This window comes from Silurus meridionalis, chromosome 4 (genome assembly GCF_014805685.1).
Source record: "Silurus meridionalis isolate SWU-2019-XX chromosome 4, ASM1480568v1, whole genome shotgun sequence".
In the NCBI taxonomy this organism is placed as follows: Eukaryota; Metazoa; Chordata; class Actinopteri; order Siluriformes; family Siluridae; genus Silurus; species Silurus meridionalis.
The window spans coordinates 11,354,389-11,360,236 of NC_060887.1; positions in this window are offsets into that span (position 1 = coordinate 11,354,389).

Genomic DNA, 5,848 nt, shown 5'->3' on the forward strand with positions numbered 1-5,848 from the left:
GTGAATGTTTGGGTTTTTTTATTTATTAATTGTATATATTAGTAAAATAACAAACCCTACAAATTCAAATATCTTGCGCAAAAAATTTTATTTTGGTTTTTGTTGATTAAAATAAAAACATTTCAAGCTATAATTTATAAAAAATGTAAATTGCTTAGATAGTAAATGTGCATTGGGAGTGGACACGGATCATTCTGGGCAATAAAGCAAGGAAGCGACGAGCAACACTGTTTACGTCATGACATCATGTCTTGGTCATAGCGGGTGATTGTAAAATTTAGCCCTGATTGTTTGCATACGAGTTGTGAAAGGTTTATCTTATCAGTGATGTGTTCGTCATCAGCCAGCCATTCCATGCCAACCTACTAACTGGTATTCTTTTTGGACTCCTTATATGACCTAATCTACAGTATGTGGGCACCTGAACATTACACCATGAGTAAAAGAACGAACAAATCGTCTGGTTTCATAAAAGTTTTTTAAAAGGAAAACATTAGGATCGAATCTATTCTGCTTTTTTTTGTTTGTTTGTTTGTTTTTTACTGCAATGTAATTTCGCCAGATGTGTGTGTGCACCACGGCTCGTTATTCATGTGCTTTTACACCAGGATGACTTCATGCCTTCGACATTTTAGTAACAGGTTTGAATTGGGATTTCATCCGAGTGTTAAATGAGCTCACACTCGCGCCGCTTTCAAGCTGTTCTCATACGATATGACTAATATTCACAAAACCTGAAATCACAGAGAGGTATTGAAGGACTGAGAATCCGCCAGATGTGCGCCAGATGTGCTTTTTTAAAAAAAATAACATGACAAGATCAGTGGAAATGTTTTTGTCTGTCGGTTTCCATGGAAAAACAGGGAAACCGTTTTTCCATGGAAAAAAAAGGGAAAACAGTGAGGGTGTATATTCCAGTGTGGTCTCTCTCTCACACACACACACACACACACACACACACACACACACACACACACACACACACAGACAGACAGACAGAACACTACACTTGCAATCAGAAATATTCAACCCCTAAAGAGTTTTAAGGATTTATAAATAAAAATCTTTTCAAAGTGCAGGATTCTGCTTTGGATAGCTTCTTAATGAGTTTAGTGATACATAAAATCAACACTGAAAATGTATGATGTAATATTTGTGGGTAACAGTATATTTTGTTAAGTTTGCCATATCACAATTATTCAACCCCTATATAATATTGTTGTTTTTAAAGCTTTCTGGCAGTTTTTATGGCCTGAAGTGGAGCTGAAACATCATTAAGCCTTTGGAAACTCTATACCGATCCTTCATTTGCTTCAGCTGCGATGCATATATAAACCCCGACCATGAAGGTGTTCAAGGTGAGTTGCAATCATGGGAAAGACAAAGGAGCTTCCACAAAAGCTGAAAGAGAAGATTATTTCATCTGAAGGGCCTTGGGTATAAGAAGATTTCCAAAAGATTTTACATTCCAAGAGACAGCATTGGGAGCATTATAATGAAGTTTAAAACTTATGGAAAGCTGCAAACCTGCCTGGCCGTGGAAGAAAGCTCACAATTTCATCAAGGGCCCTTAGCGACTTAGTCAGGACAGCTAAGAAAAACCCCTGTGTGACTGCAAGACAGCTACAGGATGACATGATGAAGGCTGGTACAAGTGCTTTAGTGGCAACTATAAGATGTGCACTGAATAATCAAGGACTTCATGGCCCCAAGACGCACTCCACTTTTGACCTCAAGGAACATCAGGAGTCGACTAGAATATGCCAGGAGGAATTTGGACAAAACAACAGAGTTCTGGGAAACAGTTCTATGGACTAATGAAACCAAACTGGAACTTTTTGAACATATGGACCAGCAGTATGTCTGGCATGCAAAAGGTCAGGCTTATGACCAGAAGAATACCATCCCCACGGTCAAGCACGGAGGTGGGTCAATAATGATGTGGGGCTGTTTTTCTGCGGCAGGAACTGGCAATCTTGATTGTGTACCTGGCATCATTGATTCCCAGAAATAGCAGGTCATTTTGAAGAAGAACGTGATGCCTTCTGTTGACAAATTAAACCTTGGTGATCATTGGATATTCCAGCAAGACAATGATCCCAAGCACACCTCTAAATCAACCAAAGCTTGGTTGGGGAAAAGATGCTGGAGTGTCCTGGAGTGGCATTCTCAGTCACCAGATTTAAATCCAACTGAAAATCTTTGGTGGGATTTGAAGAAGGCAGTTGCAGCACGAAAGCCGTCAAACGTCACTGAGTTAGAGGCTTTTGCCATGAAGAATGGGCAAAGATTCCAATCGAGAGGTGTAAGAAGCTTGTCAGCACTCATCGAAAAACACTTGTTAGAAGTTATAAAAATTAAAGGGCGCTCCACAAGGTACTGAAGCTGGGGGTTGAATAATACTTAACATGCTATTATGTTAAAAGACTTACAATTTTCATTTGAACTCCAAAGTTAAGTCAACTTCTGTTGTCAAAATAACTTAAATATGTATCAATAAATATTGTTTATTTCACAAGTTTTTTTTTTCTTTTTCATTTATTTTCATTATCCATCATCAACATCACTGTATTGTCTATTGAGGTGAGGGGGTTGAATATTTATGATTGCAAGTGTATATAGATCAAAATGTCAAAAGGTGCTGGCTATCTGTTGGTTCCTCAAATAATGAAAACTACAGCAGGGGTCAGATCTTTCTCTTATAAACCCCACAGTTATGGAACAGCCTTCCAACAAGTGTTCGGGACTCAGACACAGTCTCAGTGTTCAAGTCGAGTGTAAAAACATATTTATTTAGTCAAGCCTTTGATCAGTGGATTTTTTCTTAGGTAAAGGCGCAGATCTGAAGGGGAACATAGATATAGAGTGTTTGGTGAACTGGGATATTTGTATACTGTTGTCCCCTCAGATTCACAAGTTTACTAAGATTTGTTGACGGTGGTGTGGTGGGTCGTCTCTTATCCCAGAGATTTAGTTATGCTGCCATAGCGAGTCTTGCCAGAGTTCAAACTGCACAGTGATATTAACTTTTCATACAACAATAAGGACACTTCTCTCTCTCTCTCTCTCTCTTTCGAGTTAAACATGCTCCTGAGGCCCCAGTGACCACTGTTCCTGCCCCTCTCCCCTCCGTGGATCTTCCCACTTCGTTCAGGCCTGCCTCTGGATGGTGTTTTCTTCATTTGGAGGCCACTCTGTGCAGCTTAAGATGGTTTCTCATCAACGCCTTGGGTGGTTCCATGAAATTCCGGAGTAAGAACAGGCGCTTTAAGGATGGATTGGACTGTAGTTAATGTACACAGTCTCCTACACTGACTCAGGACTACTTTTCGCTTCTGATCATCATCACTGTACCCCGCAACATCTTATATCTGCTACAAATGGACATTCGGTGCAACCCAGATGAGGATGGGTTCCCTCTTGAGTCTGGTTCCTCTCAAGGTTTCTTCCTTATGCCAGCTCGGGGAGTTTTTCCTTGCCACAGTCGCCACCGGCTCACTCATCAGGGACAAACTTACTTATAAAGAACATATTTACTTTTAATCACCACATTATCTATGTAAAGCTACTTTGAGACACGTTTTTTTTCTGCCACTGGCCGCCACAGAAGCTGTATTGCTTTTTTTTTTCCTCATTTGTTATTCGTATTTCGTGAATCGCAATCTTCTTCGGATGAAAAGGTAAATTCTTCATCACTGTCCAAAACCATCTGAAGAGCTTCCTCACCAGTGTAGCGTGTCATCTTTCAAACGCAGCTGAATGTGTAATAATCTGTCCGGGGGGCGTGTGTGTGTGTGTGTGTGTGTGTGTGTGACTCAACGTGTGAACTATTTTATCTGTGTATAGCGGGGGGCGTGTCCGGTCGCAGCTCATTATCAGATAATGACCTGAGGTGGAAAGTCTTGGTTTCACATGATTTATATTAATTGGAAACATATGTTTTTTATTTCACTGACTTATTCTAAAACTACATACTTTAAGCTGTCTAAAGATATATGTTTTATTTCCGTTTGTCAGATATTAGCCGAGTTTCAGCGCTGTTTAATGACGTGTTTCTAAACGAAGATCGCACAGACAAAGGTGACAGAAGGCGCACCCTGAATATTTTATTCATAAAAAAAATAAAATAATATGTTTTGTTTATATAGTGAGCATACACAAATGAAAGTAGACCATTTACAGATTTAAATAATGTATTACTTTGACATGCTTAATCAAATATGACAGAGCAGTTTAAGCTCTTTTTGCTGGCATCTGAAAAAAAAGCATTGTTGGGCGCCGGCGGCAAATCAGACTCCGTCTGATCCAGTGTGGCAGGGGAGTAGATATAGAACTGTGAGACTGCAGTGCAGACCACACCGCTCCCTGAAACCTCAAACGACGACCGTGTCTCAATGATAATATCATTGAGTCTGTTCTAAATGTTTGAAATGTGCGACAAAGGATAGGACAACAATTCCAATCACGATGTTTTGCTGGTTCAGTTGTCCATAGAACACAGCCACAGAATGTGAGGGTGCAGTACGTTACAAAGGTGCTTTTGCATGACGAATTCCGTGAAGAGAAAACTGTGAGTTCTCGGAGCACCCAGAGAGCGGGAAGGAGCTCCAAATGATTGGGCAAGGGTAATAACCCTACGCACATGAAAGATACGGGTGATCAGCTGAAGTCCTTAAGCAAGATCATAGACAGAGTTCTGGATAGAATCTAGCCACATTCCATCTGGGGAGAACATGTCAGTGTGGTGCAGAATGTCGATCTCCGGTCTGAGCGTGTCCTCATCAGTTTCCCAAACGAATTCGTCCTTTTCTGGAGGAAACTTTAACCATTTACCGGATTCACGATGGCACAGTTGAATTAAAGGACCGATAGACCGCTCCAGGCACCACAGGCAAAGATTGGGATAAAGAAAGGCAAAACAAGCATTGCAGGAACCTCTTAAGGTGTCAAAGTTGAAGCGATACCCCTCAGCACATGCTTCGATGTACGCACACATGCGTTGATGCAGACGCCTCCCATGTTCACCAGCTGCCATGTTCCTGCACACAGCATAAAATACACACAACAACAACATGATTTATAAGATATAATCAAAGGATCAGAATTAAAGCGTAGAAAGGGTTTAGTGCTTTTAGTTATAAGGAAACGTTTGTTACAGTCATTTTTTCTCATTGACTAGGGCCATAATCCCTCCATCCAAATTCACATAGATGTTTTGATCCATATCTGTGGATATGTTTTCTGTAGAAGACCCTTCACCTGTAATTTCATACATTGGGAGCTGTACGTATTGTCTAAACAATGGCAAGGAATTCCACAACAGATAAAACATGCCACGGCTGCAAGGATTATTAAAATTGTAGTCCCAGTCTGACCATATTCTACTCTATTTATGTAATGCGTGAAGCTAAAGCGGACGCCGAAGTGAAACAAAACAACGTTTAATGTAAATCCAAGGCAATGCCAACACAAAACACTTGCAAAAAGGTAATATCCGGTGGTGCGCTAACTGGAGCGCGGCCCACAAAGTCCCGAACCGCATTCAAGGCGGGTCGTGCAGATATATCCAAAGGTGTGCAAAGGGAAGCGCAGAGCTGAGCAAAACGGGGAAGCGTAACGCAAAAAACAGCAGGGAAACAACACACATGTATGAAACAATAACGGACGGTGAGTGTGTGGAAGCGAGGGTTTAAGTAGGCAGGTTATGGTGAGTGAAATGAGCCACAGGTGATCCACATCAGTAGTTGGGTGTGCACGCACGGGAGAAGAAGCAGGGAGCTCCCTGACACCACCCCCTCCCCCCGAGGCTCCGGGCGAAGCGGATGCGAGGCATGAAACTCCGCCAGCA